Source organism: Dromiciops gliroides, chromosome 2 (assembly GCF_019393635.1).
Source record: "Dromiciops gliroides isolate mDroGli1 chromosome 2, mDroGli1.pri, whole genome shotgun sequence".
Taxonomy (NCBI): Eukaryota; Metazoa; Chordata; class Mammalia; order Microbiotheria; family Microbiotheriidae; genus Dromiciops; species Dromiciops gliroides.
In genome coordinates this window covers 286,629,021-286,651,731 of record NC_057862.1, presented here as the reverse complement: position 1 = coordinate 286,651,731, position 22,711 = coordinate 286,629,021, and positions in this window count along the sequence as shown.

Below are 22,711 nucleotides of genomic sequence, written 5' to 3'. Positions count from 1 at the left end.
GTTTGTTCAGAGATTGTGAATTTGTCTTTTTATTTTTTTTTAACTTTTTTGCAATAATTGTTGCCATATGTATTCTTTCAATGCCTGGGAACTCTCGCTGTATTTTGTAGTTTCCAGGAACAAATTTAAATCCCCTGCTGCTTACCCAATTTGATCTTACTGACTACGAGTTGCCACCAGTCTGGTTCCTAATCTAATGCTCTTTGAAGGAATTCTATCAAACTCTCGATAAAATGATCTTGACCTAGCTATCTTCTGTGATAGCGCTTCTGCTAATTTATGAATGGTGGCTTTAAGCCCCCAAGGCGGGAAACTGTGGGAAAAGTTTATCACATTGTTTGAACTTAGCTCTTCAAGTCTGAGAAACCAGACCCGTTGCTTAGAGACCAGGTTTGTTTAATGCTTAACTCAGGACCCTAGGTTATGCGGATCAGAAACCCAGTCAAATCTGAAGATTGATGCTAGGACTGTGAGCAGTTTTCTCCCATTATACATCTCAAGCAACCCTTATGTCTTTCTATAACCTATAGACACTCAGGGGAAGTAGAGCGTCCCTTTTTCAGCTCTCTTCTGCTGGATGACTTAATAAACTTCTTTCTAAATTATTTGTTTTGATCTTTTCTGCTGCACTCACTTTTTGGGGGGCTGGGGTGGGGCAATGAGGGTTAAGTGACTTGCCCAGGGTCACACAGCTAGTAAGTGTCAAGTGTCTGAGGATGGCTTTGAACTCAGGTCCTCCTGAATCCAGGGCCAGTGCTTTATCCACTGCACCACCTAGCTGACCCCCTGCACTCACTTTTGATGCAACTGTGAATTGGTCCAACTATTTTGAAAAACAATTCAAATGTTATGAAAAAAATTACTAAAAATTTCGTAGTCTTTGATCCAGCAGTCCCACTACAGTTTATACAGTAAAGTCAATGAGACAAAGAAAGCTTTCAAATCTGAGGGCAGCTAGGTGGAGAAGTGGATAAAGCACCATCCATGGATTCAGTAGGACCTGAGTTCAAATTTGACTTCAAACACTTGATACTTACTAGCTGTGTGACCCTGGGAAAGTCACTTAACCCTCATCCCCCCCCCCCAAAAAAAAAAAGAAAGAAAGAAAACTTTCAGATCTACCAAACTATTCGTGACCATGCTATTTGTAGCAGCAAAAATCTAGAATCAAATCACATGCCTATCAATTGGGAAATGCCTGAAGCAGACTGTGGTATATGAATATGATGGAGAGAAAAACTTTATAACAATTAGAGTGATCCAAAAGTGCAATTTCAGGAGATAATAGTTTCTGCCATGTTAGAGGCTTTTAAGCAAAAGCAGAGGCCATTTATCAGGATGCTACAGAGGGTACTTTTGTTCTGGTAAGGGTTAGATAAGATCGCCTTTAAAGTCCTTTCCAACTTTTAATATTCTGTGATTCCAGGGCAATATTATTTTATTGTGCCACAGGCAAGAATTCATAGAAACAGGAAAGACGTTTGAATGGATGCAAAGAAAACAGAACCAAAAGAACAAGACACACAATTATTTGCAATCATATAGACAATACTAAAAACAACAGATTACAGGTCAGATGAAGTGGTCAATGTTGGGTCCGTGTGACTGATGTTAAAATAATCTTCCTTACTGTAAAAAATAATAAAATAAAAGAAACAGAAAGTTATATTGCTACTCATCACAATCATTACAGGAGACAGATTTGCTTAGTTGGTTCTGGAAAGGTGCTCTATGGGAAGTTTTACTGTAAGTTGCTGCTGATGCATCAAAAAAAAAAAGCATAAATAGAAATTTTATTTAAAAGTTGCTTGTCTAACATGACACAACATGGGCCCCTTCCTTTGGTAAGAATGAAAATATATGCTCTAAGGAGCCAGGTATGAATCAGGAACCTCAGCCAAATGGCCCAGTCTTCTGAGGAAGGTCGAGTTAGGAGCACAAGAAACTCCAAAGGTTTAAAATGGCCATCTATTTTGGAAGCCTCTCCTCTGATGGTGTGCTATGTCCCCCAGTGGCCAGGACTTCTGATCAATCTCTGACTCCTGGGGACCAATAACGTCATTCTCACTAGATCAGGGAAGGGGTCTGTGCTGTGCCTAGGACCTTTCTAACACTCTCTTTCTATCCCCACATACTGCTCCTGATTAACAGGCAAACCCAGAACTTAGAGGATCTGACTCTCTTTCCATCCTCTCCTAGCCCCAGGCTTGGCTCCTTTCCACTGAGAAAAGAAGACTCCCTTAGCCTGGAACATAAAATAAATTCTAGGGCTTTAAATTACTTTATACATTTTTAAACCATTGTCCTTCTTTCTTAATTAAAAAAAAATACATTTTAGGGGCAGCTAGGTGGCACAGTGGATAGAGCACCAGCCCTAGATTCAGGACCACCTGAGTTCAAATGCGGCCTCAGACACTTAACACTTACTAGTTGTGACCCTGGGCAAGTCACTTAACTCCAATTGCCTCACCAAAAAAAACCCCAAACCACGTTTTATTGATATTTTCTGTTTCTTACATTACTATAGTATCCATGGCTTCCTCTCCTTCTCAAAGAGCAATCCCATATGACAAATAGTATTTTTTGGAGAAGGAAAAGTCAGTACAACTGACTGATACATTGAAAAAGTCTAAAAACATGTGCAATGTATATAACACTTGTGGACCCCTCACCTTCATGAAGGGAAAAGCTGGGGTATCTGTTTAAATCTCTTCATTCAAGTCTTGTTGAACTTTTAAATTTCATTATATTTACTTTTGATTTTTGGTATGTAGTTGCTCTTTCCGTTTCTATTGTGGCAATTATTGTGTATATTGTCTTCTTGACTCTGCCCACTTCACTCTGCATCAGTTCATATAGATCTTTCCATACTTCTCTGTATTCATTACACTCATCATTTCTCATGGCACAATAATATTTCATTATATTCATGTACCCCAATTTGTTTATCTATTTTCAATTGATGGCATCTTCTTTGTTTTCAATTCATAGCTATCACAAATAGTGCTACTCTAAATGTTTTAGAGTATATGGGGACTTTTTTCTTATCAATGGCTTCCTTGGGTTATAACTTTGGTAATGGAGTCTATGGTTCAAAGGATATGGATATTTTAGGTACTTTATTTGCATAATTTCAAATTGCTTTCCAAAAGCAATCTTTGTATCTTTTTGCAGCTGCACCAACAATGTATTAGTGTACCTGTCATCCCATAACCCCTCCAACATTAACTATTGCCATTTTTGGTCATTTTTGTTGATTTTCAGGGTTTGAGATAAAAACCTCAGGGTTGTTTTGGTTTGCATTTCTAGTGATTTGGAGCATTTTTTCAAGTTGTAAATATTTTCAAGTACTTTTGAGAATTGTTCAAATCCTTTGAACATTTATCTATTGGGGAATGGCTATTGGTCTTAAATATATTTATCAATATTTATATATAACATAAAGTGGGAAAATATGGGCCCCCTTCAAAAGCTGATTGAAGCTGTCTAGAGAACAATTACTGTCTGGGAGGTGAATTTCAGCTGGGAGAAGGGTGCTTACTAATGGCTCCTTTCCTTCCCCCTCCCCAGCAATCAGAATCACATGATGAGAGGGACCCAGGGCTGGTCATGTGGGGGAGGAATTTAGAGGGCTTTTCCTGTCTCCCCTCTGAAGAAGAAGGGAAGAGTTTAGAGGGCTGCACCTTTGACTGTACTGCATTCCAATTGGCTAGCATTTGGCACCAGTGTCTTGGAGAGCAGACTGTGGCTGGGGAAGAAGGGAGGGGCCAGCTGGGTTGAGATAAAAGGGATCCTGAGTCTCATGCTTGCTGCCATTTCCTTTAGGGAGCTGGCCCATTCGAACTCAAATGTATAAATAAAGACCTTTGATACTTCTCCAACACTAAGTCCCAGAAATTTTTAAATAGGGTTTCTCACAGATAACAAACCCTTATTTGTTTCGTTTTTCTTTGTTTGCAGGGCAATGAGGGTTAAGTGACTTGCCCAGGGTCACACAGCTAGTAAGTGTCAAGTGTCTGAGGCTGGATTTGAACTCAAGTCCTTCTGAATCCAGGGCTGGTACCTTATCCACTGTGCTACCTAGCTGCCCCCGATAACAAACCCCTATAAGAGAAATTTGATACACAGATTTTTTCCTATTCAACTACTTCTCTTTTTATCCTACATGCATTACTGTTGTCTATGCAGAAACCTTTCAGTTTCAAGTTCCCTCTTCTGCTGGAAACATAGTATTATGTTCCTTTCCCATCAGATTTCCACCTTCGACACGTTTGGCAAGGGGGGGGGTGAGGAACTCCCTATACATTTTGAAGGAAATTTCTTATGGATCTCATTATTGTCACTTGTCTGCTGCATTTATTCACTTTTCTTGCATTTCTGTTGTTAGTGTTTGAGAAGCAAATAATCTTTGTAGTTCTAGTTTCTTTCTAAAAATGTTTCAAACTCTTTATTATTGAATGTCCATCTTTTGTCCTGTATAGTTAAGCTCAGCTTTGTAGGATCCTTTTCCTAGTGGGTGTAAAATGGTTTTGTGTTATTTTAATGCCCTTTCTTTTGTATTTGAAAGTTTTTCTCCTGATGGCTTACAGAACTTGTTTCTGAATTGCTAAATTTAAAAATGATGTCTTGGAATTTGCAGCCTTGGGTTTTTTTCTGGAGGCAATCTGTGAATTCTTTCAACTGGAATTTCATTATCCATGTTTAGAACCTCTTAGTAGTTCTCTTCTATTATTTCCTTCATTATGGTGTCCTTTTTGTCCTGTCCTGTTCTTTTGGGAGATCTATGATCCTTAGGTTGTTTCTACGCAATATATTTTTGAGTTCAATATGTTTCACTTTTACAGTAAGCATATTTGTTATGGGCCCATAGCACCCCAGAAGTTCTCTGGGGCACATCAAAGAACCTTCTCCTTGAGAAACTAAACCAGAGGCCTAGAGAGATAAGTGGAACCAGATCAGAGTGAACTAGCTCCGTGACCCCCATACTTCATTCTAGTCTCCCTCAACCCTGGGGCGATAAGAATAGGTGTGGCTGCTTCCTTTGTGTCCTGAGATGGCTTGAGAGATCTGCAGCCACCCCTCACTCAATTCCCCCAGACACCACCAGTGGGGGATGGTCCTCCCTCACTAAAGGAACTTTCCAGTCAGATGGTCAACCCCATCAGTCCTCTATAAAAGTACTTGCCAGTCTCCTGCTTGAGGAGATTGGTACCTCAGAGCCACCCTCTCTGTGCCATGCCTTTCCTCCCATGAGAAGTCTAAGGACTTCTTTCATGGTTTCTCTTCCCTTCTCTTCCTCATCTCCAAAATAAACTATTCTAACTGCTTTTGTGTGAAAGAGGGTGTAATTCTTTAAAGAGGAATTCCTAAGGACACCAAATCCCTAACCCCTTTCCCAAACCCTTTACCCCATTTTCCCCATGACATTTTTGGCGCCCAAACATTGAAGGGTACGGGAAATTCCCTCTTTCCTCCTGGCACACAAAACCTGGAGGGTAGGAACCTCCCTTCTGGGTTTCCTTTCTCCCTCTCGTACCTGACCCAACCTCCCATTTGAGTCACAGAGAGGTAGAGATGGTCAGCTTTTGCATGTGACAGCGGAAGGGCAGCCTGGGTCTCCCTCCCTCACTAAAAGCTCAGCCAGACATCTGGACCACGCTTGGCACACAAAACCTGAAGGTAGGAACCTCCCTTCTGGGTTTCTCTTCTCCTCTCACCTGACTCAATCTCCCATTTGAGTCACAGAGAGGTAGAGATGGTCAGCTTTTGCATGTGACAGCATACCGGCAGCCTGGGTCTCCCTCCCTCGCCAAAAGCTCAGCTAGACGTCCGAACCACACTTGGACCCTCGGACTCCATGTTTCTGGGTAAGAAATTTTGTGCTCGTGTGTCTATCCCTTGCCAGTGCTCTGCCCTTCCACAAGACAGGCAGCCAGCGCCTCTCTCCCTTGAGAAAGCTCAACCTAACATCTGAACCACATTCAGACCATTCTCCTTAGACAGGATGATATCTGAGTACAGCCATGGGACAGAAAGGGAGTTTTCCAAAAGGTTCACCACTGGGGTGCATCCTAAGAGATTGGACTAAATTAGAACTTACAAACTTGATAAAGAGATGCATGATCCATTATTGTAACACTGTCTGGCCACAGTATCTGCTGGGTCTCAAGAAAACTGACCTGTACATGGAACCTTTAATTATAAGACCATTTTGCAACTGGACAAGTTTTGCAGGCATGAAGGGAGATGGACAGAGATTCCATACATATTGGCCTTTACGGCTTTAAGCCAGAAGCCAAAAGCAAAGGATGAGGTCCTCTTGCCGGTAGAAAATCACTGCAAGTCTAAGCAATTAGCTAACCCTTCAGGCACCTCCTCTGGGACCCCATCCCCTCCTGCTCCTCAGATTCATTCCATACCTGTTTCTCGCTTCACTCCTTCCCCGCCTGCTTCCATCCCTATGGGTCAACCGCTGTCATACCACTCCATGACTGAGACTCCTCTTTGTCCACTGGCTGATTTCAGAACCAATCCCCTGTGCCCTCTACAGCTGAGCTCCGGCCACACTGGGAGTGGATGTCAGTATTTCTCTATTTGCCCTACCCAACACTGGTCTCCACAACCTATCCAGCCATACCCCTGTCACAATCTGGGGGAGCTCCAATACGTTCTCTATTCTCCTGGTTTTTTTTTTTTGTTGTTGTTTTTTTTGGTGGGGCAATTGGGGTTAAGTGACTTGCCCAGGGTCACACAGCTAGTAAGTGTTAAGTGTCTGAGGCCAGATTTGAACTCAGGTACTCCTGGATCCAGTGCTGGTGCTCTATCCACTGCACCGCCTAGCTTCCCCTATTCTCCTGTGTTTTTTCCATTCAGCAGCTGATCCCATCTGCTTTACCTAATATGCAGTCACCTATACCCATTCCTCCAGTCTCCTTTACCCCATCTCCATCTACTGCAGCCAAAGACTTCTACCCCTCCCCCACCTACCTCACAGACTAACCTGCTACCTCCACCCGAGCCATTAGCCTCCTCATCCCCTCCCCAACCGGCTTCACCCAGGCCCGTACCAACATCTTCCACTGCTCCCCTGCTTCTATTAAGGGAATTTCCCATTGGGAAGGGTACAACATTAATGCATGTTCCTTTTTCCATGAGCAGTTTATCTCAGATTAAAGAGAAATTGCGGTGTTACTCAGAGAACCTCACAAAGTTCATAGATGGCTTTAAGTCTGTGACTGTGCAGTTCGACCTTTCCTGGACCGATTTGCACATTATTCTTGCCATCTGTTGTACCCCCGATGAGAAAAAACAGATTTGGGACCTGGCGGTACAAGTCAGGGATGAATACTCGCAGGTTGGAAATTGGGCTGGGGTTCCTGGAACTACAGCTGTTCCAGCTGTAGACCCCAAATGGAACTATTATAACAGGGAAGACAGGGCTCATAGGAACCACATGGTCACCTGCCTGGTTGAGAGAATGAGAAGGGGAGTTAAGAAAAAAGTCAACTATAAGAAGGTGAAGGAGATCACACAGGGGCCTGAGGAAAACCCAGCTCTTTTCATGAGTTGCCTTGTGGACTCTCTGAAGAAATATACCAACCTGGACCCAGAAAGCGATGTAGGAATAACTGTCCTCAATATTCATTTTATCAGCCAATCTGCTCCTGACATTAGGAGAGAACTCCAGAAAGTAGACTAGGTCCTTCTGAATCCAGAGGTGGTGCTTTATCCACTGCACCACCTAGCTGCCCCCTAAGGAACCAAGGATGCCTAAAGGCAGTGTCATTGTCCCTGACCAGTCCACTTATATCAGTCTTAGTTCAGGCATCTCCAAAGGATTTTGGCCAGCCAGGCCAAGGCTTCTTGGTGGTCATTCTTCTTTTTTTTTTTTTTTTAAATTTTGTTCTCATCAAAGAGCTCCTTGTGTGGTCACATTAGTGCATACTATTTTTATTTTTTTTTTGGTGAGGCAATTGGGGTTAAGTGACTTGCCCAGGGTCACACAACTAGTAAGTGTTAAGTGTCTGAGGCCAGATTTGAACTCAGGTCCTCCTGAATCCAGGGCCAGTGTTCTATCCACTGTGCCACCTAGCTGCCCTGGTGGTCATTATTCTTAATGCTCCATAGCATAATCACATCTGACTCCAGTTGCTGAATACTAGGGGATAGTTTACTTCTTTATCTCACCAGGTCAATAGGGGAACTCCCTCCCTGTCCCACTGAGAGGACTAGAGGCAGGCAGCCTAGAACAAGCACAGGGAGCCAGGGATTATCTTCTTTTACATTTGTCTTTATCCCTTCCCCCATCCTTCCCCCACCTGAGGGCAGTGACATAATTTCACCCTTTCTCTCATGAAACTTTGAAATGAGCAGGAGTATGCTGATGATTTTTTAAACTGCTTTCCAAATATATATGTGTGTGTGTGTGTGTGTGTGTGTGTGTGTGTGTGTTGTAAGGGGAGTTTTAAAAGATCCGCCAGGTTCATTAAGCCCTATAAGGGGCAAATTTAATATGGGAAGAGCTGCCCTCTCCCCAACTGTTCCTCCCAGACTAATAAGAAACGAGATTAAAAAGCCTCCTTTCAATAAAAACAAAAAAACAGGGTTTATTGATGTGGAACAAATGTAGAAATAAGGACAAAGAAAAGTAAGCTTGACCACCGGACTCTATCTCCCTGCGCGTCCACCTTTAACTTTCTCTCTTGCTGTGAACTCTTCTCTCTCCCTTCTCCTTGTCTCCCCCCCACCCCATCTTCTCTGTCCCCCAGAATAAAAAAACCCTTCTCTCACAGGAAACTTGGGCCGACCACCCATATACCCCAAGCCAATTTGATGGCAACTCTAGGGGCGGCACCCAAGGCCGGCCAGGGCATGGGGCTTCCCTGTGCACCCCCGCTTGGTGGAGGGAGCTGGGGCTCTGGTTTTCTGTGCATATCCCCACTGGGTGGAGGGAGCAATGAGGGGCGCCTGAGGCTTGCAGGGCACGCCTGAGGCTTTCTAATTCGTAATCAATTCTTACAGTATATACATACATATGTATTTATTTGCATGTATGTGTATATGTATATATGCAAGACACTTTTAAGCTTAATCTGCATTATTAATATTTTTCTCTATCACTTTCTTAAATCTGGACAATTGAAAAAAACCACATACAACCAAATAAATAAAGCTCAGATTTGTAGGTTTTACCTATTTCTGAGGTTTCAATTGCTCATGGTGAAAACTTAACAATTGGCTCTCTCTAGCTGGTTCAAGCTAATTCCAGCACAGCCCTGAAAGTGAGTTATGAGATTATGCTTTCCTAAAAGGACATTTAAGTACATCTTGGAAATATCCAGCCACAGGGCTAGGGGGAGTGGTAGTGGTGATAGAACCAATATTAGTTCCTCCTTACCACAACATGAGTTAAGCTAGATTTTCCCTAAAAGACAACAAAGCTAGGACTTGATTGTTCTGGGGCTGGGGCAAGGCTCAAGCTGTGCCTTCCCTAATATAGCTTCTTGATAGTCTCTTGAGTGGTTGCCTAGTCACCTAGGGGTAGAAAAGGGCCCATCCACATAGGGTCTGTCTTTCAGATTTGGTGGATGTCCCAAGATCTTGAGTCATCAATATCTTGCCCTACATTTCCACATGGAGCCAAGAGTGGCCCACCACCAGAGCTAAGTGTTACTGTATTCTTATTGCATGTGTTTTCTACATTAGGGCCCACTAAACTTTTTTTTTTTGGTTATTTGTTCAATGACTTAAGAATGACTAATTTCTGTCCATCATTGAACCTGAACTAAAAGGGTGCCAGCCTGAATTAGGCGAGCCCCTAAAAGGGGAAAAGATTTCAGACCTTACTAGTTAAGGTCAAGTGACACTGCTCAGGAGTCTTAGAGACTACATTATTGATTTTGTTTTCTTTGTAGCAAGGAGTCTGGGGAGTCAAAATTTTAGGTTTTAATAGGAATAGTAGATTGTAGCATACATAGGATTTTTTTTTTTTTAGTGAGGCAATTGGGGTTAAGTGACTTGCCCAGGGTCACACAGCTGGTAAGTGTTAAGTGTCTGAGGCTGGATTTGAACTCAGGTACTCCTGACTCCAGGGCCGGTGCTCTATCCACTGCGCCACCTAGCTGCCCTATATGTAGGATTTCTAATGGGTAAGTAGTTTTTTGGGGTTATGTAAAATTGGGGAGATTAGGATTTCAAATGGGATGTAACATATGCAACCCAGATATCCTAGTTTGGGGCAGTTTTCCCAACAGCACTATGGTGATTCATGCCATATATGTGGAAGGAGATGTCTGACCGGTTGAAAGACTGAGGCAGATACTTTAAAGAAGGAATTCGAGAGAAGATGAGAGAAGCAAGTTCAGACTTTTGAACCTTCACTGAAAAGCCACTGCCCTGTGGGGAACCCAGATTCCAGTCCCTGACTTTCAGAGCTTGCAACCCTAGAGATTGCCAGGCTTACCCATATGAGCTCTGTCTTTGCTTAAACTCACCAACAGCTAAAGAGCTAATTTACTTTGTTGTATTCTATTATTTAACCTAATTTGTATAACTTCTCTAATTTCTGCTTATTACTTATTTTGATGAAAGGTATACTGGCTATTTGTGATGGTCTTTTGTGTAACCACTGTTTGGTGGGAAGGACCTAAGCTGGCTTCCCCTTGAAAGCAATCAGGAAAAGTGGTGCTTATAATAGGCCCCAAAGCATCCCTAGACTATAATATTTGAGGTATGGCCTTCTAGCTCTATGTCCATCTTGAAAATAAGTGAAAATGGGACAAATGGGACAAATGCCCAATCATAGGTCTCCTCTTGCATCTCACAAAGGCAGAAATCTGAGTTTCCTTTGAAGAGAGGGTAGACCAAATCTCAAATCAGATGTCTATCCATCTCACACAAGGGCCAACTGAAATTATTTTTAGCTATCAACCACATATATCTTTAAAGCTTTCTCTCTCTCTCTCTCTCTATATATATATATATACATATATAATATATACATATATAATATATCTATATATACATATTATATATATATATATGTTTTCTTTTTTTTTAGTGAGGCAATTGGGGCAAAGATACTGGAATGGTTTGCCATTTTCTTCTCCAGCTCATTTTTACAGATGAAGAAACTGAGGCAAACAGGGTTAAGTGATTTGCCCAGGGTTATACAGCTAGTAGGTGTCTGAGGCCGGATCTGAACTCAGGTCTTCCTGACTCCAGGCCTGGCTCTCTATCTATTGTCACCTAGCTGTCCTTTTTCCTTTCATAGCAAATTTCCATAATCCAGGCAGATGAACAGTAAAAGTTTTATAGTTGCAATACAAAATCTATTAATTGAAATATTAATACTAAAACATTTGATTTACTATAGTAGGATGCAACTATGAAACATCTAACTATTTTTAATCTGATTTTGTGGTCAACTCCATATCCTAAGAAACTAAGTAAATGAGTGTTTAGACTTACCATGCCCTTGCTAATAGCTATATATTCATGTATAAGACTAGGCCCTTGAAGTATGTCATTCTTTCAGGATACTATGAGAAAAGGAGACACAGACATACATATATATGAATGTATGTATCCTCAAAAGAGAGGGATAGGAAAAGATGTAGAAGATTTTTTTCATTTAATGGCGTAGTGTTGGGTATGGGCAGGGGCTCAGATGTATACCTCTCCTGTACCTCTGAGATAACAACTCGATGCTGAAGAAAGCCACTGGTAGCTCCAGGGTTAAAGAGATAGAATTTATTTGTTTGTTTATTTTCATCTATCTGTCTGTCTATCTATCTATCTATCTATCTATCTATCTATCTATCTATCTATCTATCTATCTATCTATCTATCTATCTATCTATCTATCTGCAGGGCAATGAGGGTTAAGTGATTTGCCCAGGCTCACACAGCTAGTGTCAAGCACCTGAAGTCACATTTGAACTCAGGTCCTCCTGAATCCAGGGCCGGTGCTTTATCCATTGCACCACCTAGCTGCCCCTGATAGAATTTATTTCAAGGAGACTGACTTACAGTGTCCAGGTCAGCCAGTCAATGTTATGTGAATTCCTGTCTAGTTCCTCCACAACCTTCCCTGATATTTATACATGTAAGTTATAAGTATACTTGGCAGAAAGCCTTCTCTGTTTGTGCAAGCACAAATCAGAGGTAAAGGGGCATGTTTTCAGGAGGCTGATTGGTCTAAATGTTGCATGACTTCCCCATGCTTGGCTAGGATACACTGAATATACTTTAAGGGCAGCCTATAGGGCTCTTCCTTATTTGGATATTCCAATATGCATGTCTTGGATCCCACACTCCACCTATACTTCCTTGGGAAACTATTAATAAGAAAGTCTAAGACTGTCAAGGACCATCTAGCTTTGTGGTAGTGTGACTAAAAGATGCACATGTATACATATCTCCCCTTATGTAATTGGGTGCATGAGAGGTCATATTTTTCCTTGTGAGACTAGACCATACAGCTAATGCCATGGTGCCCTGCAAGTAGTAAACTTTGAAAAAAAAGATAAGACTGTTTTCTCTAAGAACTAGGATACATACATGATTGGCTTCCAAATGTTTCTAATGGGATATACAGGCCTTGAGTATGTTTTAGTAATAAGTTCTCAAAATTGGATTAAGGATTTTAAATCTAAAATTGCTTTAATAATTGTAAAGAATTTTTAAATCACATTTTCCCCCTCCTATTTTGAGGTATCTATGTGATAACATAAAGAGACAAGACAAGCCCCTCGTGGATCCTTTTAAAAGATTCTCCCTTCAATCTCTTGATAGCATTGTCTATACCAGATTTGGGTAAAGATAGAAAGAGCGAGTTGTATGTAAAAATGGAAATTCTCTCAATTTTCAGGTGAATTGTGGGCTCCTAATTTGATGTTCTTCTTATAACTCTGTTGTTATAATAGGGTTTGATCCATAAGGTTTGAATTAATTCTTATCACATGAATTAGTTACTGGAAAAGCAAATTTAGGAAGCTATACTAAATTGTATCGAGTCTTATTACTGGCAGATTTTAGGAGAGTTACCTAGGAATGTCTACAAGTGACTTTGAACCAGAGAAACAGATCTACTAGGAAGAACCCCACTGAGAGCTGCCCTGAGAACAAGACCTTTTCCAGATTGTCTAAGGGAAGATGTTTCCAGAGACCAGACCGTTACATGTGACATTTGTAAAGTGCTGATTAAATGGATATTGGAAGTTGGTTACTAGGTTACAAGGAGATTTAATTTTATTTAGTATTGATGATCTTTATTGTATTACTATGGCTTTTTTTTTTTTTTCCAAAAATTGGTGTTTATGTTTGCCTGGAAGAGAGATATACCCTAATTTCTTTCATTAGGTGCTTGGAATCAGGGCCATTCCTCCCGTGACTTTTTGGTTAACTGAAAGTTTTCTGTTTATCTGACCAAAACCTGACATGTGGAATAATAATGTTAATTTTTACATCTTCCCCAGGTGGAAGCCAAAGGGAAGTTTGAAGCTCCCCAAAATGATTTCGTTACTACTCTTGTTAACTGTACAAAAAAGAATTTCCCTGACATTGAATTTTCTAGTTTACCTTGATGATATGTAAATTTCCCCTCTCAAATTAGTCTGTGATGTACCCCCTGAGTTTAAACTGTAACCTGACTTAGTTTACCTATAGAGTTTAATCAGTAAGGTTTGTTTTCCTTAAAGAATATATTAGATGATGACTGCTTAACTCAGTTGGTTCAATTAGTATGACATTTAAAAAACCATGGGATTATGATTTTTGTATTACTCATAGCCATAGTACACTTATTTATTTATTTTTTTTGGTAAGGCAATTGGGGTTAAGTGACTTGCTCAGGGTCACACAGCTAGTAAGTGTTAAGTGTCTGAGGCTAAATTTGAACTCAGGTACTCCTGAATCCAGGGCCGGTGTTTTATCCACTGCACCACCTAGCTGCCTTCGCTTATTTTCTGTTGTAAATTTAAGTCCCCTAGTTTATAGGCACTGATGCCTGCTCACATTGATTCAAGCAGCAGAGATTAGGATGATGCATTTGAGGATACAGGGTTGAAATAGATCCAATTGTGGTGCCGCACCATGAGTATGGTTAGCACCAAAGCAAGGATATTGTGTAAAATCAGTCACTAATGGGGGCAGCTAGGTGGCGCAGTGCATAAAGCACTGGCCTTGGATTCAGGAGGACCTGAGTTCAAATCAGACACTTGATACTAGCTGTGTGACCTTGGACAGGTCACTTAACCCTCATTGCCCCCCCCCACCCCCCCAAAAAAAATCAGTCACTAATGCAGAGTCATTCTGAAGTGACCTCAAGTTTTAACCTTGCTTGACTTTGGCTAATAGCCTGCAGGAGAGGGGCTTCTGCACGCACACTAATCATATTTCTTTAGTACCAATCTCATCTCCCTATAATGCTGCAATAGGAAAGGAGCTGAGGCCACACACACCATTTCCTTATTGAAAAGCGTTATTAATCAGTATTGTCTTTCCTTTATACTGAAGTTGTTTATCCCCATCTATAAAAGCTGGGTGCAGTTTGAATCGTCAGGACCACACCCAACACTGCTGCAGTTGTTACAGTTGTAATGCAGTTGTTGAAAATTTCCTGAGTTTACCTTATTAATTTTAGGGCCAGGCCAGAACAAAGATTTTTTTTTTTACCTTTTAACACTCCTAGGATACATTCTATATAATTTGATTCAGAAAATTGTTTTGAAGTTTGCTTCTTTATACAAAGTTATTTATATATTTTAAATGGTCTTATAACTAATGCTTTAGTATTTTTTTAAAAGAGCCCTGCTATTGAGCACAATAAAAGGTATATATTACATCTTTTTAGATAAAACATATGTGGCTCCTTTTGAAAATTGTGGGTAGTCTTTAGTTATCAAGGTTTTCTAAAAAGAAAATCAGCTTCTTTGTACTTAACCTCTCCTTTGCCTGAACAGTATTTATTTCTTCATTTTGTTCTAATCCTGTCCTCATCTCATTTTCTTATTGTGATATTTTTAGATATAGTTCAAGGTGCTAGGAAAGCCAGGGCAAATTTATCTAGCTTTTAAAAAAAAATCCTCCACTCCCTCATTCCTGCAGACCATGCAACATTAGGGTCTCTGATTATGTAATAATCACACTAATTTCTAGGTTTTTCCATGGTGAGATATTTTGCTCCCCTGTACAGTGGGCCTCCTCAAGAAAGTCTGGCCCTTGTACCAATCAGACTACCTAAAAATTATTTTACAGAGCTAGAAAAAATAATAACAAAATTCATCTGGAAAAACAAAAGGTCAAAAATATCAAGGGAACTAATAAAAAAAATGCACAGGAAGGTGGGCTAGCTGTACCAAATCTGAAGCTCTACTATAAAGCAGCAGTCATCAAAACTATTTGGTACTGACTAAGAAATAGAGTGGAGGATCAATGGAATAGGCTAGGCACAGGAGACACAGTAGTAAATGATTTTAGTAGTGTACTGTTTGATAAACCCAAAGGCTCCAGCTTCTGGGATAGGAACTCAGTATTTAACTGACAAAAACTGCTGGGAAAACTGGAAGATAGTATGGCAGAAATTAGGCCTAGACCAACATCTTATACTAAAATAAGGTCAAAATGGGTACATGATTTAGACATAAAAGGTGATCCATAGGTAAATTAGGAGAGGAAGGAATAGTTTACTTCTCAGATTTATGGAAAGGAGAACAGTTTATGACCAAACAAGAGATAGAGAATATTAAGAAATGCAAAATGGATGATTTTGATTACATTAAATTAAAAAGGTTTTTTACAAACAGAAACAATGCATCCCAAATTAGAAGGGAGGTAGAAAGCTGGGAAACAATTTTTATAGCCAGTATTTCTGATAAAGGCCTCACTTCTAAAATATATTGGGAACTAAATCAAATTTATAAGAATCCAAGTCATCCCCCAATTGAGAAATGGTCAAAGGATATGAACAGGCAGTTTTCTGATGAAGAACTCAAAGCTATCTATTGCCATATGAAAAAATGCCCTAAATCACTATTGATTAGGGAAATACAAATTAAAACAACTCTGAGGTACCACCTGACACCTATCAGATTGGCTAATATGACAAAAAAGGAAAAAAAAATAAATTATGGAGAAGCTGTGGAAAAATTGGAACAATAATGCATTGTTGGTGGAGCTGTGAACTGATCCAACAATTCTGGAGAGCAATTTGGAACTATGCCCAAAGGGCAATAAAGATGTGGATATCCTTTGACCCAGCAATACCACTATTAGGTCTTTTTCCAAAAGAGATCATAAAAAAGGGAAAAGGACCCACACATACAAAAATATTTATAGCTGCTCTTTTTGTGGTGGTAAGGAATTGGAAACTGAGGGGATGCCCATCAATTGGGGAATGGCTGAACAAGTTGTGGTATATGAATGTAATGGAATACTATTGTGCTGTAAGAAATGATGAGCAGGCAGATTTCAGAGAAACCTGGAAGGACTTACATGAACTGAAGCTGAATGAGATGAACAGAACCAGGAGAGCATTGTACACAGTATCAACAACATTGTGTATTGATCAACTGTGATAGACTTGACTCTTCTCAGCAATACAATGGTCCAAGATAGTTCCAAAGGACTCATGATGGAAAATGCTCTCCAAATCCAGAAAAAAAGAACTGTGGAATCTAGATGCACATTGAACCATACTATTTCTATTTTTTTTGTTTGTTTTTCTTTTTTGAGGCTTTTTCTTTTTGCTCTAATTCTTCTTTTACAGCATGAGTATGCAGAAATGTGTTTAATGTGATTGTACATATATAACCTTTAATCAGATTGCCTGCTGTCTTGGTGGGGGAGGAAGGAGGGAGAAAAATTTGAAACTAGAAATCTTATAAAAACAAATGTTGAAAACTATCTCTACATGTAACTGGAAAATAATAAAATAGTTTTATGGAAAAAAACAAAACAAAACAAAGTCTGGCCCTTCTAAGGTTCCTTTCTGCTCTAAAATCTTGATATGGGCCTGGGATAACTCAGAAGTTTTCTCCTTGAGAAGCAAAACTAAAGGAAAGACACACTTAAGAAGTAAGGGGAGATAAATCCATTAGGTGTGGCTACTACCTGAGTGCACCCGGCACCCCACCTCTTATTCAAGCTTCCCCCACCCCACCCCAAAAGGAACTTTCCATTGTCAGGTGGTCACCCCATCTTTCCTCTATAAAAGCTTTGGCCTTTCTTCTGTTCTGGGAGGAGAAAGATGTCTCTAAGCCATCTCCTCCCCTGGAGGCTAAGTCTTTGATTTCCCTCTTGGTCACTTTCTCTAGCGCCCAATAAAGGAGCATTTTAATTTTAATTGGACTATGTGCCAAAGAGTAATTCTTTACAGAGGAACACCTAAGGACCCCCACCACCTATTTTTCCATGACAATCTTATCCTATCAATTCAGGACCCAGGCTTCCCTTCCTCTCTCTTTCCTCTTTTTCCTTTCCTTTCCTTCTTTTCTTTTTTCTTTTCTTTTCTTTTTGTCTTTTCTTCCTCCTTTCACTTACTCTTTCCTTGGTTGTTTTTTTTTTTTCTGTGCCAAGTAGACACTCAGTATTTAGTGAAAGGACCTTATTAAAGGTGGAATGAGGGTATTTTGGACTGGTGACTCTAAAATATGTCATAATAATAATGTGTCTAATGTGTCATCCTGGCCTTTGAGCCACGAAGAACTCTGTTCATCACCAGACACATGACTGGCTATGAAACCCTGGAAAAGTCATTTAATCTCTAGATGCTCTAGTCAATTCCCCAAGATGATGATTTGTACAGAAGGTGCTGACTTGCACCGGTAGTGAGAATTCCCTCATCAAGGAGTTCCCTAAACCAATGAAATCACCCATCCGGGCTCTATCCCCTATCTTATCTTTGTTGTTGTTATTGTTGTTGTTGTTGTTTTGTTTTTTGTTTTTTTTATTTTTTTTTAATTTTTATTTTTTTGTGAGGCAATTGGGGTTAAGTGACTTGCCCAGGGTCACACAGCTAGTAAGTGTTAAGTGTCTGAGGCTGGATTTGAACTCAGGTACTCCCGACTCCAAGGCCAGTGCTCTATCCACTGCGCCACCTAGCTGCCCCTTGTTGTTGTTGTTTTAACTTTCAATATAATAACAAGTCCAAGTCCAAATCACTGCCCCTATCCCTAACTAGTCTAGAAGCTGTGGGTTCAGGAAGGAAGGAACTTTGAAAAGCAATGAAGGAGTATCAGCTGATTTTCCTTCTCCCTTTGAAAAACTGCTTCTTAAAAGAGAAACATCAGCAGTGAGGCTAATGACCGAGTTATTAGAATAGGAAATGCAGCCAAGTGGAACCTTTCTATAATGAGAGAAAGGAGGGGCTTGGGCCAAAGTGGAGTCTCACTTGTCAGTAAGAGTGAAAAAGTCATTCATCTCTTTCCTTAGGCCCTGAATTTTCTTCCCCAGGCATTACCAGCACTCACATTGAGTGGCTATTGTGGGTGGTTAAAGAAATTGGCTGCATAAGTCTCTTTTTTATTAGTACCTCAGTACCAGCTCATGGCATTTCTGCCCAGGTCCCTGACAGAGATATTACTGTAAGATTGCAAGATTGGCCTTTGCCTATATTACTCCCTCCCCACTCTTCCTTCCTCAGCTTGTATAAGTTGAGAGTCTTTTCAGATATTTAGCCATCCTAAGGAATGGTTGCTGAGATACAGGAGGCTGGCACCCTACAGTGTGCCTCCCTAGTTTCAGCTACCACCCCCACTTTTTTCATAATTGGGGCTTAATTTGTGTACTTTTCACATTGAAACTGTAAATTGGAAAATGAATAGAAAAGGAACATTTCTCCCAGCCCCAAACCAGCAATCAAGCTGTTCTGAACAATCTGCTCTGCACAAAACCTACTGTTTGCCAAGTAGATTTTATAAGCTTTGAGGATCTTCATTAGTACAAATCTCTTAGAAACCAACCCTTGGTTCACATGTAAATCAGAAATAAAAGAACTGAAAATTTAAGTCAAACTATGGCTCTGGAAAAAGGAAATGACAATGAAAGGAATTTAAGGGGAGTTGGAAAGGGTGGTGGTGTTGGAAGCTGTTCTAAATTGAGGTCAGAGAAGTAATCCCTGGGCTGCCCAAAGCTTTGAAATGCAAAATTTTTTTTATTTTCCCTTTTGGAATAAAGGTTTTCTATCATTTTTCCATCTCCCAGTCTTTCTTCAAGGATTCCTTAGGTTGAGGCTCTTACTCCTTCCCCAAACACTAAGACTCTTATTTCTCCCTTGGCAATACTTTTAATTTGCAGATCAAAGTCCATGGGGAGGAGACCGAGGGGCAGGGAAAGAGCAATTATTTGAGGTGAAAAGAAATTAAGACAACACTAACAACCAGCTTTGGAAAACCATTTTAAATAGTCCAGTAAGACAGAAAGCTGGTTTGGGCAATTTGTACACACACACACACACACACCCTTCTCACAGGCATCCACTCCATTATATTGTCCTATCTATTTTGTATCTCTTTATTTGTTGACATGATGCTTCTCTCCAGCAGGAACTGTTTTATTTTTCCATCTTTTCATCTCCGTGCCTATACTTAGTATATTAGTGTCAAATTGAAGTCGGAGAGAAGAGATAATGGTGGAAAATACCAGTTAGGCGGTCAGCACCAGTACCCATTTTCCCTGACCTTTAGGATTATCTGTTCTACTTATCTCCTCCTCTTGTTGCAGGAGTTGGAGAAATGAGTCAGTTCTACTGAGGAGACAATCTGAAATATTAAACTTTAGAACATTATATGGCTATGACATGTTAACAATTAACTCTGTGATTAGGGCCTTACTGCAAAAGAACGTCAATTAGACTTGCCCTAATTTAGTAACTGATTTCTATTTTTGTCAATCTAATTCAAAAACCATTAAGCACCTGTCTGCTTAAAGCACCCCCTGTGCATGGCACTAGGGGTACAAAGACAAAACAAAACACTCCCTGAATTCAAGGAGCTAACCTGAGTAGGGAGAAAGCAAGGAGAGAAAGGGAGGGAAGAAACCACCACATGTACAGAGATAAGCAAATACAATAAATAATCAAATACAAATATCAAAAAATAAACACAAAGTTGGAGGGAGGGGAAAAAGAACAAGACAGGAAATTAGGAAAGGGCTTTCTAAGTGACTGTCCTTGAGCTGAGCACTAAAGGGAGGTAAGGGTGGAAGAAGGGGAATTCCAGTAGTGGGCCTATAAAAAAGCATGGAGGGGGGCAGCTAGGTGTCGAAGTGGATAAAGCACCAGCCCTGGATTCAGGAGGACCTGAGTTCAAATTTGATCTCTGACACTTGACACTTACTAGCTGTGTGACCCTGGGCAAGTCGCTTAACCCTCATTGCCCTGCCCCCCCCAAAAAAATTTTAAAAAGCATGGAGGTAGGAAATGAAATTTCAGGTTTAAGAGCCTCTAGAAGGCCCTTGTGGCTGGAAATACAGTATTTCTTGAGAGTATCATCTAATTGTCCCAGAAAGATACACTGGAACCATATTGTGATAGGTTTTAGCACCAAACAGAGGAGTTTGTATTTATCCTAGAACTGGGAGCCACTGAACCTTCTTGAGCAGGTGCGTGGCATGGTCAGACTTATGCTTTCAAAATATCAAGTTGGCAATGATATGGAAGATGGAGTACATTAGGTAATACTGGATGCAGGGATCTCAACTGGCTTTTGGAATACTCTAGGAGAAATGGCATAAAGGTTTGAACTAAGGTGCTGGTTGTATGAGTAGAGAAAAATGGCACAGATGCAAGATTGTATCTCTATGGAATAAAACCCCAAAGACTTGTCCACTGTACTTTAGATCTGTTTTGCATATACTTATCTTTGTACACCTTTGTTGTTCAGTCATGCCCAACTCTTCCCTGACCCTATGCACTTGGGGTTTTCTTGGCAAAGGTAACTGGAATGGATTGCTATTTCCTTCTCCAGTGTGTCACCATTTTATAGATGAGGAACTAAGGTAAATAGGGGTTAGGTGACTTGCTTGAGGTCACACAACTAGTAAATGCCTGAGGCCAGATTTGAACTCATACCCTCCTGACTCCGGGGCCAGTGCTCTAGCCACTGCCCTTTGTACATGTTGTCCATGATAGAAAGTGAGATACTTGAAAGCAAGGACTATCATTTTTGTCTTTGTATACACAGTAACTGGATTAGTACTTAATATATAGTAGCTGCTCAATAAATGCTTAAATTGGATCTAGGAAGAGTGAAGAGTCAAGGATGACTCCATGGTTGGGAACCAGAAGGGTTCAGGAAGGAATGATACCCTGATAGAAACAAGGAAATTAGGAGGAGGAGTGGGTTTTGGGGAACATGCTGAATTTTGTGTGTCTATGGGACATACAGGTAGGGATATACAACAGGCAGCTGGAGATGGGGGACTAAAGCTCAGGAGAAAGAACCAGTTATGTAGATTTGAGAGTCCTCAATATAGAGATGATAGTGAACCCAAAGTAGTGAAGATATATTGTAAATACAGGTTCTTAAAGTTAGACTAGATGTTTGTAAATTCTACTTTGCTATTGACTTATTTTTTTGTTTGCAGGAGAGGTAGTATGCCATAGTGCATAAGTGAGCTGGTCTCTAAGCCAGGAAGACCTTGCTTCATGCTCCTCCTCAGACATGAACTGGCTCTGTGAAACCAATTTTAGCCTTCAATCTCTCAAGGTCAACTTTTTAAGATTATGAATTGCAAAGGGCCAATCTGCATTTGTAGAGAGAGTTCTCTCAGTTAGGAATTCCCTATAACAATTAAACACAGGTACGGCATTGATCTCTCTCTCTCTCTCTCTCTCTCTCTCTCTCTCTCTCTCTCTCTCTCTCTCTCTCTCTCTCTTTGTTGATAACTGTTTATTATTAACAGGTGTTTCAGTGAATTCCAAACTCATTTCAGTTGCCAAGGGCGGGGGAGAAGATGCAGCTACGTGATCTTGTGACATGTTAAAATGATGCTTTTGGGTCCAGACCTGGGGAGTGACCCACAGCTGGCAGAAGGAAGCAACCATCTTAGCCCATCCCAGGAAGTGGCCCAGGGAGAGGGTGGAATAGGGCAGGCAGCAAGACCCTTTCAATGCCTAATTTCTCCAAGGATAGACTGTCAGGAAGAAACTTAAGACTACTTCTGAGTTGTCTAGAAAAGAGTTCTTAGGGCCTTGTGAGATGTGGTGTTGCCACTTACTGGAGGTTTTCACATTAAACTTGTAGGCCTTAAAGGTAGGACCATCAAGTCGATTTCTTCTTCTTTTGTTTTTAACAGTGGAGGAAACCAAAGCTGAAGGAGGTAAAGGGATTTGCCACCCAAGGTCACTCAAAGAAGCAACTGAGGAAGATCCCTTTCCACTAACCCAAGGTTACCTATGGGCAGCTTTGGGTCTGAACTCTAACCTTTTTATAAATATGACACAATTTCAAAAATACATCGTCTTTGATTCTTATAGTACTTCAAAGAACACTGTCTTCTAACACTTAAAACTAAGTTTCCTTTTCAAATCTTGACTGCCCTAAGTTGGGAGAGATGCCCATACAATTTCACTGTATATATCATATGTATTTTACCTTTCAAAGCTATAGCTGCTCAGATTGTTGTAATCACTGTATACAGGGACTTTTCTTGTGAAACAGTGGATTTAAATGAGAATTTTCTATAGGTTAGCTTTTCACAATGTACCATT